This window comes from Rhinolophus sinicus, linkage group LG05 (genome assembly GCF_036562045.2).
Source record: "Rhinolophus sinicus isolate RSC01 linkage group LG05, ASM3656204v1, whole genome shotgun sequence".
Taxonomy (NCBI): Eukaryota; Metazoa; Chordata; class Mammalia; order Chiroptera; family Rhinolophidae; genus Rhinolophus; species Rhinolophus sinicus.
This window is the reverse complement of record NC_133755.1, coordinates 165,330,797-165,350,678: the sequence shown is the minus strand read 5'-3', so window position 1 is coordinate 165,350,678 and position 19,882 is coordinate 165,330,797. Positions and strand designations below refer to the sequence as shown.

General features: G+C 42.4%; 1 protein-coding gene across 4 annotated transcripts in view; it reads right to left on the bottom strand.

Annotated features, from left to right (window-relative positions):
• Window positions 1-19,882, bottom strand: part of STX11 (syntaxin 11) — a 69,573-nt gene that overhangs the window by 22,955 nt on the left and 26,736 nt on the right. Inside the window, exon 1 of one of the 4 annotated variants that reach the window (XM_019744504.2) lies at window positions 12,707-13,198. The exons of the other annotated variants lie outside the window; for them this stretch is intronic. The gene's annotated coding sequence lies outside the window, so the exon portion shown is untranslated. Of the gene's footprint in view, window positions 1-12,706; window positions 13,199-19,882 lie in introns of those variants that run through there. 4 annotated transcript variants of the gene reach the window in all.

Genomic DNA, 19,882 nt, shown 5'->3' with positions numbered 1-19,882 from the left:
CCATCCTCTGCTTTTTAAGGCAATAAAGAGCTTAAAAATAGATATATTTTGGTGACTATATCTGCTCTTACATGCTAGTAACTTAAAATACTACTCAATCCAGAAAACAGATCTGTATTTTAAAAGAGGACTTCTATTAGGTTGGTGCAAAAGTAATTGCGTAAAATATTCTGGGTAAAATAGCAAATTGACCATTACTTTTGCTCCCTTTCAACATCCTACCAAAGGAACTTTCAAAAAGGCATTCACTAATTAGGATAAAGAGTAGGAGACAAGAGGGCAGCAACAAAATTTTAGAAGTTGTACAGCAAATGGACAAATGATAATTAGCTTAGCAGATATAAGAAAGTTGAATCTTAAGCTAACAACGGAGAAGGCCAAGGAACAACTTAAGTTACACCATACAATAAACACGCAAAGGCTCTGGAAACAGAAGTAAAGGCTGAATACCTATGGAAAAAGAGGTGATGGTGGGCTAACAAGAAATAGCATTTGGTTAGAAGCCTTTTGAAGAAGTGAGAATATCCACTATCCCATGTGCTTCCTTCCCCACTAGGACAGAAGACAGGCTAGACTGTGAATGGAGACTGGGTTAGAGATCCCAACTGTAACGAGGAGGATTAAGTGAATGTTTTTAAGGAATGAGGAACCTCCGAACCCTCTTCCGTCACCTACTGTTTGGAACACTGACTTATATCCTATATCCTACAAGCTAGAGAATGGAAGATCCTTTTCCATAAGAAAGGAAGGGAAGGGATGGACGGAGAGAGGGCGAGAAGAAGGGAGGGGGGAGGGAGGGAAGAGGAGATGAAAAATGACAGAGAAAAGATGAGGAACTTAGAGGTCCAGTCCTTTAAGTTCAAATTCCAAATAACAGAATTCCAGAGAGAGGCCATCATGTAAGCTTGGAGAGACAAAGAGAGACAGACAGAGAAAGACAGAGAGAAAAAGATCACCTACAAAGCAGAGTCAAAAATGCCTTGGACTTCTAAATAGCAACAAGAGAAACCAAAAATAGTGGAATGCTATCTTTAAACTTTTGAGGAAAATGTACTTTCAACCCAGAATTCTATACGCAGCAATTCTGCACTCATCAATCACATGTGAAAGTAAAATAAAGATGTTTTTAGATATACAAAGTCTCAAATTTTTTTCTCTCATGTTCTCTTTCTTAGGAAGAGACTGGGGAATGCATTCTAACAAAACAAGGAAGCAAAAAAAAAAGGTACAGAATAGAAAATCCTAACATGAGATCAAACACAGGAGAGAGGCAAGGGGCATCTTGGCATGATGACAAAGGGAAACTCCAAGATGATAGCTGTAAACTTGAATAAAAAGATCATCTGTCTAGATAAGGTGAGTACGCTGCAAGCGAGATTTCTCCAGAAAGATAAAACTGATAGAATTCCTGATAGGTCGAATTTCTTTAGAAAAGATTTAGACAATTTGGGGTTATGTATGTTGTCATGTATAAATAAAACTAATCTAAGAACAAAAACCAGACAATTAACTTCCAGGAATGCAAAAAAATTGTATGTAGTTATGGGAAAGTAATCATGATATATGTTTCAGTTGTGATTAGTGTTTTCATAACTATAAAAATATAACCACTGAATATTCATCTAACTCAAATTATGATATAGCTGTATTGGGAAGATGGGTAGGGAAACAGGACGGGTGCATGTCTGGCGGGGAAAGGGGTGAAAATGAGCCAAAACATCATCTTCCCTACAGAAAAGTCAATAGATAATGCCTAAAATGGAAAAATCAAGAAAATAACACACTAAAAGAAGTGTATTATAAAGAGATGAATATAAATACCAACAGAATCAGCAAAAGGAGTTGAAAATGGATACCGTTGTGGAGAAATGAAATAGAAGAGGACATTTTTCCATTAGACTTTCACTTCTCATTAGTTTTATAGAACTAGTTTACCCTTTAATTATATATGTATGTTTGATAAAATTAACAACTAGAAGGAGGGAGGGAGGGAGGGAGGGAGGGAGGGAGGGAGGGAGGGAGGGAGGAAAAGCTTTCTGAAAACCCAAAGCAGTAATGAAAAGTGCAATGCTGTGAATTTTGACTTGGGAGTACCAGGAATTTTAGGAATTCTCTCTCGAGCCTGCTTACTTTTTTCTCTCTTTCTCACATAAACACCTCTTTGCAGATTCCACTTTAGAATTAACACTTACACACACTTATAAGTGGAATCTGAAATTCTCCCCAAGTTAGTTTTTTGACTACACTAACTCCAAAATTCCCACCAGGGTTAAAAAAAATTTTTTGAAAAAGAAAATGATCCTAAAATAAAGCTCAAATAAATGATTAAAATTTTTTATAAATTGAGACGAACACAGCACAGGTGATGTGGGAACTCTAGCAGACATTACCACCTATCATAAGATAAAAATTAAAAGCATAATATTTTTGCAAACCTAATAATTAGATAAATGGAAGTGAATAAAATGTTGAGAAACAGACCAGTTATATATAAAATGTAATATGAAAAAGCCATCAAAAAATAATAGAAGAGGAAAATATTTAAGCAACCAGGCTAGTATAACTGAACAGCAAGAATTCATTTCTCTCTAATCCTTAACATTAGACGCCATAATATGCCTCTGGAACATCAAAAAATGAAAAATGCAAAATCAATAACAGAAACACTAATAGAAAGTAAAGCTGAATATCTGTATGCTGGGATAATTATAACTTTCTATGAGATTTGAGACTATGGAAGAAATTTCAGAGAAAAAGATAACCAAATTTGACTAAATAAAATTTGAAATTTCTGTGCAACAAAAAAGACTAACAAATATTAAGAATTAAAGCAAGAAACTGGAAGAAAATATTTGCTCACAACATAATAGACCTTATGTAGTTACTCAATATTATATGAAGAGACAACCCCAACTGATAAGAAAATAAAATGTAAATAAATTGCTAAGCAAAATATATAGAAAGACAATTCACAGGAGATAAAATATTCTCAATAAAAATATGAAACAATATTCATTGTCTGGTATTTAGCAAAAATTACAAATTTAAAATAAAATACTAGGTTAGACTTCTTAACTTAGCCAAAATGGGGTGGTGTGGGGGGGATCAGATTTATCTATCTCTCAGTTACCAGACTAAATGGAAAGAATAAAAGTGAAAATACTTGTCTGTTTATGCTGCTATCAGTGGTAGGTGTAGTTACCAAGGTATCAACAGAAAGGAGAAAATATGTCTAGTACACTGTTTCAGCAAAGGGCAATTAATAACGACAAATTTTCAATCAAATAACAGCAAAAATATGCTGATTAAATGGATTTTCCTCTACCAATTATTAATCTTATCAGATGAGTTGACACTACTATAATTTTGATTCTTTAAGGAAGAACCTTCGTCTTCTAAAGCAAAAGGATAAACTATTTCATTTCACCACCATAGGCTTTTATTTAAAAATTCCAATTCTTAATGAAAATGTAAAAGTCCAACTTACTTGCAATTAACAAGCATTCAACTGGACTCACAGTGACTAAACTCACCACCTACACTGCAGCAATAAACCACGTTTGAAAAAATAGAAAGGGGAAGAAAAAATGTCCAGAATTATTTCACTTACCAGTCATATAACCATAATATACAATATTTACAGTAGAAGGAAGACAAGACATTAGAAAATAAAATTAAGTTACGATTGAAATAAACCAAGGAATACACCAAAGCACGGGAAGAAAGATGTGAGAAAACATGGCGTATGGTCGTCAGAAGGCATTACATGTCCATTCACTTAAAGTCACACGTCAAGCCTGAGTTATATTCTCTCTTGCACTATAATTTTTAATTCCATATTTTTAGTATCAGTGTTGCTTTAAGCGGTTGGCTGGTGTTGACGTGTTTTGATTTAAATGACACAGCAGAATAGTCCGTATCTCCATCTATAATATAACTGGTCTGTGCTGCTCTATGATGACTAACCCTCCCCTCCCGGCAGTCAGTCAAATGGGTGATATTATTAACTAAAGGAGACATTCACAGGTTAAATATGCACATGCCAGCACTTGGCATACTTGCTTTGTGATGTCAGCTTAAACAAGAAATAGGTTCCCAGTAGAGAACCTTAACAAATAGGTTCTCACTTTCTCAATCCAAGAATCGCCTCTGAATTCAGTTACTATGTTTAAGGTTATATTTATTTAATGTAACCAATGTAATTAAATTGCAGTAGAAGAGCTGTAGGAGACTCAAAGATTAAAAACCAAGAAATCACAATAGCTGCCCTCAGCTAAGCCTACAATTTATATATAGGGAGAGCTCAGCAGGTATAGAAATAATAAAAGGGCAAGAACTGGCCAGAAAAGGAAAGGATGCAGCATGAACGTCTAAACTGGATGAAGATTACAAACTGGAAGACAGTGCTGCATCCTCTCTCACCAGGGCCACGAAAACGAAATGGAAAGATGGGAGGTGCAGACATTGACCTCTGAGCAAATGTGCTTCAACCTGGGTCTATAATAGAACGCAAAGGTGAATGTGTCAAGCCTCCTCCTAGGCTAGCATCATCAGCTTCTCAAAATTCACTTTTCAAGAGCTGTGGTACAAGCTCATGCTTGTCAGAGCTCGAGGTTCATTTTCTTTTACTGTATATTACATATTAAAATATTAACAAATTAACTCTAGCAATTGCACATTGAATGAGATGCACAGAAACCTCCTTCTCTGTTCTTGCTACTTATTTTACTCAATAAATGAAGAAGTCATTTTCTTGTTCTCTCTTTGCCAATGCACGTGCCCACAAATGGACAGACACACACACACACACACACACACACACACACACACACACACAGGATTGGTCAGTGTTGAAATAGATAGACCAAAAGATCTTCCTTTGTTAAAAAGAGGACCCACGTCTTATAACCAACGCCAGTCTTACAGCTTCTATTTTTATATTAATTATGTGTCTTAAGAATGGCAAGTTTCTCTGACCTTAGATGAAGCCTGGCTACTGGCTCTATGATCTCACACTTTCCAGTGCTTTCTCTTTCTGAGTACTCACCATATTCAATTATGGCCTTACTGACTATCTTGCCCACAAGCTCCCTGTGGTCAGCGGCTGTCCTTGCTTGCCGTGTCCCAGAGCAGCCAGCATGTAGGACAGCCTTCACAAATACTTGTTGAATAACTATGCTTGCCAGAATGATGATTCCTTTCAATCATTTTCAGTAAGACTAGGTCTCTTGTACACAAACATGAAAAAGATGGTCCTGGCCCTCAAGGCACTCACAGGCTGGTAGGAAGAATAATGGTAATCAAAGAAGGATACATGCGAGTACTTTCTGAGCTGAATGGAGGGCGGCGAACTCAGTCTGGGGAGGGGAATGGCAGACTTCCTAGAGAAGTTGCTATGTAAGCTGATTCTAAAGGGTTCAACAGGAGTTAGATGAGTCAGAGAAGCGGAAGGGAAGCACACAGAGACAATCTGAGCCAAGGCATGAAGCACTGAAATTATAGGAACTACAGCAATCTTGTAGGAGTGAACAAAACCTATCAGAATATCTTAGGAGTTTATTAGATTATCCATTAGGTGACTAATATTTCCTGCAACGACCTGACTCAAAATTGGTAGATTTAAAAGTGCTTTTCCTGGAGGTGGCTGATTAGCTCAGTTGGTTAGTGTGTGGTGCTAATAACACCAAGGTTGCCGGTTCGATCCCCACATGGGCCACTGTGAGCTGCGCCCTCCTAAAAAAAAAAAAAAAAAAAAGTGCTTTTCCCTTTGAAGAAAAAGAAATGTTCACTGTTTCAATGAATCAGATATTGTATTTTCCTGTCAGAGTTCTCTCTCTCATCCTATTAGATGGTCATTTAAGGTTTTAATACAGCACCTCAAAGCTTCAGCTAGCATAGGATTTCCTGGAACCTTCTTATGTCTCCTAGAAAGTGTACTGGTTCCTATAAATTCACTGACCCTATCCCAATCCACAACTATTCAAGGAATTTGGCATCTCTCACCCACCTATCTAAGATACAGAGTGAACAAGTATTTCTGTTACAGTTTCAGGATTGTAACGATGCACGTCTCACCCGGTTTTAGTTCTAATTTTCTATTACATGCGTGGGTGTGCTGATTAGTAAAAGGCCCAGCCAGAGGCAGCTCTCTCTCCAGCAACTTTGGTCAGAAGCCAGCCAAGGAATTCCGGCCAGGCTATCTGCTGGCTACACCAGAAATGTGCTACGAAAGACAAGGGGTGAATGTTACTGTGTCTAGCCCACTAGGATTGAGGCTGAGGTGTTTCTCTGTTGTCCCATGGTTCCCATGGCTTCTTGCTAATTTCAAAAAGCCCAACAGGCTTGGTCACCATCAAGGGCATTCGGGTAATGGTTCTGAAACTATAACGTGTCTCAAAATCATCTGGGGAATATTTGTTTAAAAATGTCAATTCATGGGCTTCACTCCTAAAGATTATGTTCCGGTAGATCTTGAAGGTGAGCCAGGATTTTCTGTTTTCTTTTGTTGTTCTTGTACTTGATGTTTGGAGGCGGTGGGAGGGGGGGGATGAGAGGGGGTCAGGGGGGAGAGTCAATATCCCAGGGAATAATACTGATGCTTAAAATACACAGGCTACACATTGAGATTCACTGGACTGGTTTGGGGCCTTTCAAAGGCTTAGAAAGAAGAGAAAGGGGAGGATGGAGAGAAAAGGGACGATGTAGCCTAATATCACAAAACTGTTTACCATTTAACAATATTAGAGCCTAGAATTATAGCAAAGACCAGTATGCATTACATTTTTGTTCTGGGTCTGGACAGCCCAGGTTTTTCTGTTAGTTGTCTCTATTATGCACCACTACTCCACTGGTCCTCGCTTACCCTCTTCTGGCTCTTCTCCTGCTCCTAATCTTCCTGGCATTAAGGCTACTTGCTGTCTGGTCAGCTATTCTAAATTCTTAAGGGCCTTGGACAAAATGCCAACTTTCAGGCTCCACTCAGCAGGGTGATGGTCTGGGTCAGAAAGACACAAGCAAGTCCATGCAGAGGAGAACGCTCTCTTCCACACCACCGCTGTGGATGATGGCTTCTCAGATCGCTTCAGGAACACGGTCCTCGTTCCCCCAGTTGTCAGTAGTGTTGGTGGCCAAGGGCTCACAGCTCCAGGAATTGCCCTTGACTGAAGGAAGCTGTTTAGCCCAAGATGACACTTCTGCCTCAGTGCAGCCCACATCCAGTGACTCGTTAATGGGAAGGATACAATGACCAGCTCCCTTGCTTCGAGGTGGCAGAAAATTTGGAAGGGACATCCCACAGTTGCCCTCTGCTGAGGCCACCATTGTACATGCCCTGTGATTCCATTTTTCCCTGTATGTAAACCCGCTGACCTCTCTCCCTGTCAAGTGTTGTTCCCATTGCTCCTCCCAAGAAACCTCCTGTATGCAAATCTGAGTCTATTTCTAGGGAACTTGACCTAAGGTACTCAACTTGCCTCTTTCAGTCAAGCACAGTGTGTGGTGGGCCTCTGTACCTTACTTCCTGGGTCATTGTGGGTGGTCACTTAATCTGTCCAAATGTCTCCTTCATCTATAGAATTCAGATACAGGGAACAACAATAATACTACTTATTATTTCTATTTTGCCAGGCTTTTATGAGAATTAAAAGAGACAATAGTTCTTTGTAAATAATGAAGAGCTATATATCACTATATTTTGGTTTATCATGCAGTAATTAGGGAAGAGGGGAGGAAGAAGTAGGATGTCTACTAATACTAGACAATTCGGCTTACACACTGTGTCCCACTTTACCTCAAATCACCAGATTTGTGTCCCTGATCAATAACACACCCACACACATAACAGAAAACTAGAAATAAAACCACGAGGTTAGACGTGCATTGCTACAATCTGGAAACTGAAACAGAAGACAGAATGCTATTTATTCATTGTTTCCTTCTGAAGACAGCAACAGAGCACTTTCCACTATTCTGTAAAGTTGGAATTTACAGTATTACCCAATAAGTTATGAAATGAGTAATGGAATGTCATTTTACATCTCTGAACACAGAAACAAGTAAAACAGTTGGGTATATAAAATGAGGACTACTTTTCTAGGCAATTTAGTATTTTTTGGATTACCCTGATAATGTATCCAGTGAAAAGAAAAAAACAGTACACAAATTAAGCTGAAAACATTTAATTAGGTCAAGAAGGATAATTGGAAATTACCAATTCCAAATTACCAAAACTCTGCTTCATATTAAAATTACCAAACTGTTAAGCCTTGCAAAGAACTTGAATGAGATGCACGAGTCACGTCTGGGATCCACAGACCCAGAAGGAGTGATAAACAAATTACTTACTCTGACAGATGGTTTCCTTATCAGCGAAAGTCACAGAATGGTTACAACTGGGAGGGCCTTAGACACCTGCCAGAGCCCCCAACTCTAGTGGTTCTCTGCTCTCAGGGAAACCACAGTCGAATTGAAGAACAAAACAAATCCACATGAATCATTAACCAAAATCCTTCCCTTTCTTGTTAGCTGCGCACTGAACGAATTACAGACAGGGATGTAGAGATTCAGCCCAGGCATCAATACACGGTACGGATCATCCCAGAAGGCCTCACATCAGTCTCCAACAGAGGGAAACTATAAATAAATATCTTGATTTCCTGGTAAATCTGAAGAAATGCTGAATGAAACGTTTTCTTCGTGTGTAGAGAAAACAAGTTTTAAACAGTTGACCATTGTAAAATTTCACCCGATGAGTTTGCTAACTCAGTTTAGGTACAACATGAGTTCAGTGCTTATAATCCTTAAACGATCCAAAGTAGAGGCCTCTGAGGAAAAGATAATTAGTCCTTGCTTGTTGAACAAAAATCAGAGTATTAATCCAAGTCAGGGTAGGTGGAGTCATAAAACAATGAGAATAGTAAAGAGTTGGGGCCAGTTTTGGGAGGGAAAAGGGGCGGGGTTGTCAGTCAAAACCACCTTTATCAGCACCAAAGGACTCTTCCTGGATGCTGCAAACAGGGAGCAGGGCTCGAACCCAGGACACTGGGGCCATTTTGCCAGGCCAAAATCAAGAGGACGGGATACAGCAGGCTAGCTTCATTTAGTAAGATTATGGAAGTTAAAGGCTGGAGGGGGCAGGTAAGCACCTGCTTCAGGGTAAAACCAGAACAAAACTGTCCCCAGAAGGCAGATCACCAACCAGGAGTGTGAGATCTGGTGTTGTTAGACCTGCCTGCATTTGTTAGTGATTCTTCCTCCATTGGACCCTGCACTGAAGATTAATAGCCCCGGCCAGGCTTTCTGTTTCCCCACGGGGGGATATCACAGGTCTTAGCAACAAAACAGAGTGCATCTAAAAAATACACAGCTCAACGCTCAGTGCTTGGGAAGCGAGGTAACCAAGGCTGCTCTAAGGTCTGGGAACCTTCAGTCACTGTGAATCTCCATTAAAATGTTTAGAATTTCTAATTATTCTAGGTTTATTCCTAGGTCAACCAGGTATGTCTTGTGGTGGAGCTAGGGGCAGGGGTGCCATGCAACACCATAGTGCCATTGGGGGCCCCTCTTAAGTATTGGGCTACTCCTGGATGAGGGAGAATTGTTGGGGTCAGGACAATGACTCCAATTTCAGTATGCCACCATGTCCAAGACTTCATTCATTCATTCATTCATTCATTCATTCATACAGCATCCCATAATAGTGTGGTTCAGAATGCAAGCTCTGAAGCAAAGTGCTTGGGATTAATTCTTGGTTCTATCCATTACTAACATTGCACTTTCTTCACCTGTCAAAAGCAGTCAATTATAGTGCCTATCTCACAGGATTGCAAGTGAGTAGTAAACGACTGAATTCACATAATGAGCTTAGACTAGTGCCTTGCACTAATAAGCTCTCAATAAATTTTACTTATTATTATTATTATTCATTCATTCATTCAAAAATTTTTAATGAATGCTAATTATGCGTCAAGCACCGTATGAGGTCCTCCTTATCCTTTATCAAAAACATTCCCATCAATTTAGATTCCTGTCGTAGTTATCAACTAGGAATGTGCACAGCGTCCTAAACTCCTCCCTCTCCCTCACTGCCCACTTCTACAGAGGACCAGGTTCTGCCTGTTAACCATCTGTCGGCTCCTTCCATCTTTTTCCGTTCCTCACTATCAATGTGTCTTCTTTAATTTCTCTTTTCAAAGATGACAGTAATCTCTTCTGTGTTTCCCTAAGGTGTGTCACTCTCATCCAACGGATTTTCCATCTTGATTCTAAATGGTCTTTCTGACAATATCATTCACTGGCTTAAAGGATAAACTCACAGCTCCCACACGGCACACAGGCCTGTGTCGTCTGGCCCAGCCCATCTCTCCAGCTGTCACCCCAGGCCTCACCCCCACTACACAGGCTGGAGTTCCCTGACTATATCACACTGATCCTGCTGCTGAGCCGCTATTTCTCCATCTTCCTGACAACTCCTCTTACATTAAGGTTCATTATTTAATCAGTCACCACTTCCTAACACTTATCAGGAGTAAAGCCGGTGCCAAATTCAGGGAGTACGATGATCACATACTCAATCCGTTCTTCCTCATAAACAACGTGACTTTGAGGCTCTAGAGGGAGACATGACGTATGGAAATTCAGGTAAAATTGTCTTAAATTTACCACTGTTTCCCTCACTAGTTGGCTATCGTGTAGAATTAGAGACATTGAGTATATTTTGGCATCAAGTCCAAAAGCACCTCAGCAGATTTCAATCCCAACAGTAAACCGACCTAGTAGATCTAGTCGTTTTGACTCACACAGCTACAATGTGTTAGAAGAGATTTCAACTATAAAAACAATGATCAGGAAGTTGCTTCAAAAGGTTGCTATAAAGTTACAAGCCATTAATTATTCATTCTTTTTTAAAAGGTAACTGAAAGTTCCTGCAATTGTCTAGGGGTAGTAACAGGCTGGGTTTATTTTTACATGGTTATTTTACATGAAGTAAGGTTAATTCAAACAATTTTTACATCATGCCTTTCTAATTAATATATTTTCACACCACTTATTGAATGAGATGCTTACTGAATAAGCACAACAGGCTGCCTACACAGACAAGTAGATGACAAAATGCCAAGCCTTCCTCATTCTTCCAGCAATGACAACCCAGACCTGCAGAAATGTTGGTCATATTGGGACAGAAGCCCTGCTCTGGGCATAGATGTGTCACAGCACTCTTCTCTGTCTTTTGGATTTTCCAGTGGTTTCTGGCCTTCCACACTAGTCTGTAGGGCCCTGGTGGGCAGGTTCCTGTCTTATTCGTGGTGAAACACACAGAGCTCAGTGAGGAATATGGCAGAGAGAATGTGCTAGATAACTGTATGCTGGACTGACCCCAGCTCAGCTCAGCTGCAATAAACTGCCACTGCCCTTCACAATAGTGTCTTTTGAGATAACTTACAGTGTGTTTCTAGGAGCTACTTACTATCCAGCTGCAAGAAGGCCTACCGGCTTAAACATTTTAATTTTTCAGCTCCAACTGGTATACACCGTCTTCAAAAATTTTCATGAGGTTTTAGCACTAATTTACTAAAGGCAAACCATCCAAAATCTTTTCATTCAGAGAGGGACACACAAGCACTGTGTAAAACGAATTTCTGCCATACCATGCCAGTGAAACTAATAACAAACTGGTTCTTGAATAATGAAATTAATTTTCTCTTGGGCCGCTGTGGCAAAGCACGTGATTTTAATGGTTATCTTACTTCAATCAGCCTAGTGACCCTAGCTGGTATGTTGTACCATCAGGCCCTTTCGAAAACTGAAAATTTAACTGTTACTTCCTATATACCACCTGCCCCAGTTTAGCAGTGTACCCATTTCATAACTTAGTGGTATTTTAAATACAGTCAGAGTAAACTTCACTTTTCAAAAGTTCATTAACAAAGTTGCACCGTTAAGAGCAGCCCTGTGACTCATTTTCAGATACCCATGTGGAAACAACTCCTCCCTTTGCTGAGAAACGCTTCAAGTGCGTGAGAACCACAGGAAGTAATAACACAGATCTCAGAGGAGTCTAGAATTCCCTCTCGAACAATGTGGTTCTCACAGACGCTGCCAGTACTTCTTGACTCCATTCTTCTACAAATAAGTTTCATGTGGGCTTGGAAGGCGCTGTCTGAAAGCTGTATCAATTTCTCCGTGTTTCCTGGCTCCTGAGTCATACTGTCAAGTCAAGAAGTCCCCAGTCTGATATTTTTGAGAAAGTGCAACCTAATAGGAAGTGAAGAGGTGACCAAGCCGAACTAATGCCCCCACTAAATCAAAGAAGAAAAAAAAACCCAAAACCCTCCAGGCTTTCGACTTAAAGCAAAAGTAGTCTTAGGCGGAATGTTATGGGAAGCCTACCAACAGGTATCTTTGAAATAATTTCTAGAAGCTCTGAATGCGCAATCCCTTGCCCAGTAGGAGAAAAAAGAATCACCCCGGGCGTATGACAAATCCGTATGACAAACCCAATGCCGTGTTCCCTGAGGTGGCAAGGGGCGGCGTGAGCCCTGGGGACAGACCCGAAATCCCACCAGAGGCATCCCTCGTGTCCCCGAGCCAGCCAGTCCCCTCACACGAGACGCCCATCCCCACAGTTTCCGCGCAGTCTCGCGGGGCGCGTCCTCGCTCCTGGGGCGATTAAGGAGAGAAAAAGAGACAGAAGGAGAGAAAAACGAACCAGGAACGGGCCGGAGCGCGCGAGCCGAGAAGCCCTGTCCCACGCGGGCGCGGGTCCCGCGCTGGGCGCCGGGGGGAGGAGGAAACCTGCTGCGTGACTCCCGGCGTGTCGGATGGCCACTCCACCGCGGCCTGAGCTCCGCGCGGCCGCCGCCGCATCTAGGCGCCGCCGGCCCAGCCCTCTCGGCGTCGGAAGCGCCCACGGCAGGGGACCAGGCCCCGCCCCGGGAAGACAGCACCGGGTCCCCGCGCGCGTCCCCGCCCCGCCTGGATTCGGTGCGCTCCTGACCGCGGGGAGCCCGGCGGACCCGCTCGGGCCTCTTCCTCTCCCCCTCCCGCCCCCAGACGCGCTCGGTGTGGCGCGTCCAGCCGCGGGTGAGGGCTGCCCCGAAGGCACGTTACGCCCCATTCCCATCTCTCTCTCCTTCGCGCCCCCAGCGCGGGGAGGTGTCCGGGAGGCGCCGGACTTTCCCCGGGAATCTCCCCTGCGCTGGTGACGGTGGCTAGTGCCCGAGTTCCCCGCGGCGGGGACGCTCAGCCGGGTCTGAGTGTGGGTGTGATCGCGAGAGGCGGCACCTGCAATGCCCCTCGAGCGGAGTCCGGAAGGCTGCGAGTCACCCTGGGGCTGAGCGCCCTGAGCCTTCCCGGAACTCACGGCGACTCACCCCCCTCGAGTGGACCTGACACCAGCTGGATTCATTCATTCGTGCAGCGCCCATTGCGTGTACTCAAGTGCCGAGGAGACACCCGTGGTCAAAAATACCGCAAGCCCCTGCCCGCAAGGACCGGGCATTCAGGGGCAACGATAAACAGATAAAGTGTGTATTATACGTGAGGTCTGGCATGTGGTAAGTATCTTGAATAACAAGGCTGAGGCTTAAAAGTTAGGAAGCGCTCAGAAAAGAAACAAGCCCTGCACTGGCGGGGAAAGTCAGTGAAACGCAGGAGCCAACGGAAGAGCTCCTGATGGACGAAGCTGGAGCAATTTGAGCTGCAAAATAAAGTAGTGTTGGATTACCACCCAAAGTAAATAAAGAAACCCATGAGTTCATAATGATATAAATAAATGGTTGGATAAATAAACAAGTGGTGGAGAAGAGATAAATCTCCCCTGCAGAAGAATTCCTAATAATTTAAGTAATAATCTAATAATTGTATACAACCCACCCTCAAGGAGGAGAAGCAGAACTTCCCTCTCCTTAATTACAGGCTGCTCATAGCGACTCTCTCCCCAAACGTCCGGTCCGGAATGGGGGAGAGAGTAACAGTACAATGGAGACACCTGAGAAACACGACCTCAGCCAGGAGATCAAGGTCAGCATTCCTAGTCATGAATCGTATTGATAGTATGTATCTTAAATAGGACATAGTGAAAATGGCACGTGACCTCTGTGGTCTTCCTCCCCAAAACCCATAACCCCAGTCTTATGAGAAAAATGTCAAACAAATTCCAATAGTTGTACAAAAACACTGTACAAAACACCTGACCAATATTCCTCAAAGCTGCCGATGTCATTAACAACAAAAGAAGCCTGAAAAACTGCCAGAGCCTAGAGGAGTCTAAGGAGACATGAAAACTAAATGTAATGTAGTATCTTGGGTGGGGTCCTGGGATAGAAAAATGTTATTTGGTAAAAACTAAGGAAATTTGAATAAAGTGTGGACTTCCATTAGTACTAAAGTATTAATATAGGTTCATTAAGGGTTATGATGGAAGGGTACAGGGAAGGATGAGGGCTGATAATGAACAAGTGTGTGTGTGTGTGTGTGTGTGTGTGTGTGTGTGTGTGTGTGTTGCAAAGGCTTCTAAGATGAGAAAACACTTGAAGGAGGAAACAATGTGGACATTTGGATTAAGACCATTTCAAGCTGGAGGGTACCGCAAACGTAAAGGCCCTGAGGCAGAAGCATGCTTGACTTCTTGGAGTAATATCAGTGTAGGTGGAACAGACTGAGTTGGGAAGAATGAGAGGTGGTGGGGAACGGAATATGTAGGGCCTTGGTGGTCATGATAATTTTTAAATTTTACTTTGGGAAGAGAAGACGTTGAAGAATTTTTAGCAGAAGAATGACGTGGGTTTTTTTTGTTTTGTTTTTCAGTTCACTGTTGTGTTGAGGATAGATTAGTGGATAAGGATGGGAGCAGGCCAACCAGTTAGGGAGCTATGATGGTTAACTTTATGTGTCAGCTTGACTGGGTCACAAGGTTCTCAGGTAGCTTGTTAAATATTATTTTGAGCGTGTCTGGATGAGATTCAGTTTGAATCGATAGATTGAGTAAAACAGATTGCACTTCTCAATGTGGGTGGGCCTCATCAACCTGGTGAAAGCCTGACCAGAACAAAACGCAGGGTAAGGGAGCATTTTTCTCTCTCTTGTCCTGACTGTCTTTAATGTGGGACATCAGTTCTCTCCTGCCTTCGACTGCCTTCAGACTTGAACTTAACACCATTTGTTCTCCTGCTTCTCAGACCTTCAGACTCAGACTGGAATTAGATCACCACCTTTCCTGGGTCTCCATCTTGACAACTGCAAATCTTGGGACTTCCCAGTCTCCATAATCACGGGAGCCAATTCCTTATAACAAATCTCTCTCTCTCTCTCTCTCTCTCTCTCTCTCTCTCTCTCTCTGTCTCTCTCTCTCTCTGTCCATATCTATCTATCAATCAATTGATAGAGATATCTCCTATTGGTTCTGTTTCTCTGGAGACCCCTGACTGATGCAAAGACATAGCAGTGGAGATGGTAAGAAGTGGGCAGGTTCTAGATATGTCACAAAGAGGGGCTGACAGGACTGGCTGATGCATTGGATGTAGAAAGAGGAGTCAAGGATAAGTCAAAGTTTTTATTTGGAGCCGAAAAGAGGCTCCTTATGCTGAAATGGGGAAGCCTGCCTGAGAAGCAAGTTTGGGGTGTGGGGGACAGGGAGGATGGCGGGTATTAAGAGTTCAATTTTGGACACTTAAAGTTTGGAGTTGTCAAATTGTCAAAAAAGCAGTTGGAATGATGAAACTGGGATGATGACATCAATTTGAAAGTCTTCAGCACGCAGCTGGTTTGCAGATGGCATTTAGATGTCTGAAGTCTGAGGCTGGGGGCACTGCAAAGTTCAGAGATCAGAAAGATGGAGAATCAAGAAAGGAGAATGAGAAGGAATAATCAGAGATAGGAGGTAAACTAACAAAGAATGGTGTTCCAAAAGACAGATGAAAAATATTTCAAGAATGAGCAACTTTATCAAATGCTTCTAAAATGGATAAAATTCGGACTGAAAGTTAAGCAATGGTCTTGGTCATGTAGAAGTCAATGGCAAACTTGATAAGGAGAGTTTTGGTATTGTGTGGTGATCACAGACTATTTGGAGTGGGCCCAGAGAGAGAAAAAAAAGAGTAAATAGAGACAGAAAAATGGGGCCATAGCTGAAAGGAAAGGTATGGTCAAGGGAGAGATTTTTTTTAAATTAGAAGATGTACATATTTATTTGCTTATGGGACTGCCAAAGAGGGAAGAAAAAGTGATGAGGAGGGAGAGAAAAGGAATAATGGCTGGTGTAATGTTCTTGAGTAGATGAGCAGGGATGAGATCCAATGTACAAATAGAAAGTTGGGGTACATAGAAAATAGACTTCTTCCCTTGTAACAGGAGGGGAGGCACAATGTCTGGGCACAGACGCTGGTGAATGTAGAGGCAGGGACACGGGTTATTAGTAAAGAAGCAAGGTCACCAGCTGAGAGTGAGAAGTAGAGAGGAAGTTTGAGAGGAGAGGAGAAAGTATGAAACAGCATCAAGAGAACAATGAGAGATTAAATGGATTTTGAAAAGATAGTCAAATTTTTGGGTAGTACTAAGGGTTCATTTGAATTCAGGGATCATGACTATAAAGGGAGGCCAGTCTGTACAGTTAGTTGTATGTTCTCACCAGCCTCCTTTGCCTACTTGGGTGCAAATCAAACTAGGTGGGGGTCCAGATAGAACCAGAGTTTGGAGTTGCCGGTGAATATGCTGGAGGAGAGAGGGACAAGAGTGTTCGGATTCTATGCAAGGGAATGGATATAATGAAGGACCATGGCCTCTGAATCAAGTAAGGAAAGAAGAGAGGACACGCATGATGGTGTTGAGGCCAAGTAAAGGTGTTAGGTAAATGGATTGGAGGTTCCAGGGCTCTGAGAAATTGTTGCAGTTGAGGGGTTAGAGATTCAACTGGAAAAATACAGGTTAGTTATCAGAGAATGGGATCTTGGAGACTTGGATTATGAAAGGATACAGACATTGATAATGACAAGATCTAGACTAACCTGGGTTCTCTGCAATTGATCTGCCCAACTTTGGCTAACCTCCCAGGTAAGTTCCATATTTTATACATTTTTCTGGAGACATTGGCTTTCACCTCCAGTCTGAGCCATGAGGACCGATGAGGAGGTTACGGTAAAGTCCAGATAAAGTAGGGCAAGCATTTGGAGATGGGCATGGCCGCCACGTAAAGACATGTCCCCTGTATACATCATCTGGTATACTGCTGCCTTCCCAATTCTGAAGGGCTCACAAACCCATTGAATCTCAGGGTTGGGAGGTCGTCTAGCCCAGTCAACCCCTCAGGTGCAACACCCCCATAGCGCTCAGCTAAACAGTCATTTTATATCCCCACACAGCACAGTAATCACCACCCACCATTTCTCTTTTCCATGCTGGTTTGTGAACTCCTTGAGGATGTGTATTTAACCTATTTTTTTCTTTATTGTGATAAAATATATGTGACATAAAATTTACCACTGTAACTATTCTAAAGTGTACAGTTCAGTTGCATTAAGTACATTGTTTTGCACCATCACCGTCATTTCCAGAACTTTTTCATCTGACAACTCTGTTCCCATTTAACACTAACTCCCCATTCCTCCTTTCTCCAGCCCCTGGCAACCACGGTTCTACTTTCTGACTTTTTGAATTTGACTACTCTAGATAACTCATACAAGTGGTATCATACAATATTTGTCCTTTTGTAACTGGCTTATTCCACTCAGTATAATGGCTTCAAGGTTTACCCATGTTATAGTATATATCAAAATCTCCTTCATTTTTAAGGCTGAAAAATAATCCTCTTTCAGTCTCTGCTTTTATTTTTCTGGAGTATATACCCAGAAGTGGAATTGCTGGATCATATCATAATCGCATATACATAATTTTTTGTGGTGTCATCATACTGTTTCCACAGCGGCTGCACGATTTTATATCCATACCAGCAATGCGCAAGGGTTCCAATTTCTCCACCTCCTTGCTAACACTTGTTATTTTCATATAACCTGTCTTTGATTTCCTCTCTATTTGACACCCTGCTGGGCACATGATGTTGTTGTATGAGGAAATGAATAGCTGCTATTAACCCTCTCGAAAAGGGAAATGAGGTTAAATGAATGAAGTTGTACTCAGCAAGCCCCACCTCACACATCTTGTCCTAGATCTGCACTGCTTCTTACTGTAGCCACAGGTGGCTATTTAAATTTAAATTAATTAAAATTAAACAAAATTTGCAATGCAGTTCCTCAGTCTCAGTGACATTGCAAGTGTGTAACAGCCACCATAACTAATGGTTATTAGTGCCAATATGGTGGACAGTGCAGAATGGGACATTTCCATTATTGCAGACAGTTCTTTTGTTACTACATTGGACAGCACTTTCTAGATCCTGAGAGGCACCTCTGCTTTGTCTCACAAATCATATTTTGCTAAGCTTTTCCAGAAGCGGACAGCTTAAAATTTAAGACAAAGATCCTTCTTTTAGGAGAGAGGAAATATGCTGCCTAGAAACTCTGTGGCTCTTTAGCACAAAAATGGCTGCTCTGTGAGTTCTCAGATTTTTATGTTTAAATATTGTATTTGCCCCCTGTAGTGATTGTGTGGTTCTGCTGCTCTTGGTGATTACCTCTAGGACACAGACTTCTTTTCCTGTGGGAGCCACCGGGATGAGAGGAGCGTGGCTATCTCCTCTCCCCGCCATGGTGTGTGCTCATCCACTGATAGCAGTATACTCCGCAAAGGGGGAATCATCTGGCAAAAATGTCACCTTGCCTGCTGTGTTCAAGACTCCCGTTTGACCAGCTAGTGTGGACTTTGTTCACACCAATTTCTGTAAAAACAATAGAGAGCCCTATGCTGTCAGTGAATCAGCAGATCAACAAACCAGTGCTGGGGGGTAGGGGGGTACAGGCAGAGGTGTGGCTCAAATTCCCCAAGTTCAGGCGTTGGGACTCATCATTCTGGCCAGGGTGCTTTTGGCAATGTGTATTGTTTGCACCAACCACAACATGGAACCATTGGCACCGCAGAGTGAACACAACACAGAAGCGATATGCCGTCTGCTCTGCTTTGGCTACTTTGGCCTTACCAGCGCTGGTCGTGTCTAAAGTCATCGTACTGAAGAAGTTCCTGAACTTCTTTGGTGGTTGAAGGTAAAGTTGGAGGCTACAGGAACACCAAGGAGGCCATTTTGCTTCTTAAGAAACTTAAGGCCTGGGATGATAGCGGAAAGGTCTATACCTCTCAGCAAATGAGAGCTGACAAGGGCAAAATGAGAAACCGCCATTGTATCCAGCACAGGGGACCTTGCATCATCTATAATGAGGACAACGGCATTATCAGAGCCTTCAGAAGCATCCCTGGAACGACTGTGCTTAACATAAGCAAACTGAACACTTGGAAACTTGCTCCTGGTGGACATGTGGGCCGTTTCTGCATTTGGACTGACAGCGCTTTCCACAAGTTAGATGGTGTGTGTGGTGCTTGGCGTAACGCTGCCTCCCCTCGTGAGTAACTACAACCTTCCCACACACAAGATGCTCAATACAGACCTGAGCAGAGTCTTGAAAAGCCCAGAGACCCACAGAGGCTTCCGAGCAGCACAAAAGAAGATTCATCGCAGTCCTGAAGAAAAATCCACTGAAAAACCTGAGAATCATGTTGAAACTAAACCCACATGCAAACACCATTCTTCACCGGGGCGAGAACCACAGCTCCAGGGAATAAAGCAGCAGCAACGCTAGAAGCCAAACCACAGGAGAAGGGATTTCCAGGCGAGAAGCCTGTGGTGGGGAAGAAAGAAAGGCTGGTGGCATTAGGAAGCAGAAGAAGCCTCTGGTGGGGAAAAAGCCTGCAGCTACCAAGAAACCAGCAGCTTAGAAAGAAA